At 72.1% G+C, this 240-nt stretch overlaps 1 protein-coding gene across 1 annotated transcript in view; it reads right to left on the bottom strand.

Annotated features, from left to right (window-relative positions):
• The window catches only part of CLK3 (CDC like kinase 3), a gene marked incomplete at its 5' end in the record, with an annotated part of 14,295 nt that overhangs the window by 6,376 nt on the left and 7,679 nt on the right, over positions 1-240 (bottom strand).

Genomic DNA, 240 nt, shown 5'->3' with positions numbered 1-240 from the left:
ACACCCCCCCCCCCCCCACCCCCCCGCCACTCAGAGCCGGCTGCTCCTTGGCCACGGCATCCTTGGCCAGCCTTGGCCATCACTACCAGAAATGGCCTGGGGCCCCCGGTGCAGGAAAGGTGCCTGGTTCCTCTGGGCAGCCGGCAGGCCTCCAGGCTTCCTACCACGAAGGCCCCCACGGGCCCCTGCCAGCTCCGGCCTGGGCCCTGGCACCCATGCTGCTCACAGGCCAGCCCGTCC

The sequence above is a fragment of the Tupaia chinensis genome, unplaced genomic scaffold, assembly GCF_000334495.1.
Source record: "Tupaia chinensis unplaced genomic scaffold, TupChi_1.0 Scaffold141293_1, whole genome shotgun sequence".
NCBI lineage: Eukaryota > Metazoa > Chordata > Mammalia > Scandentia > Tupaiidae > Tupaia > Tupaia belangeri.
This window is presented reverse-complemented; position numbering and strand designations above follow the sequence as displayed.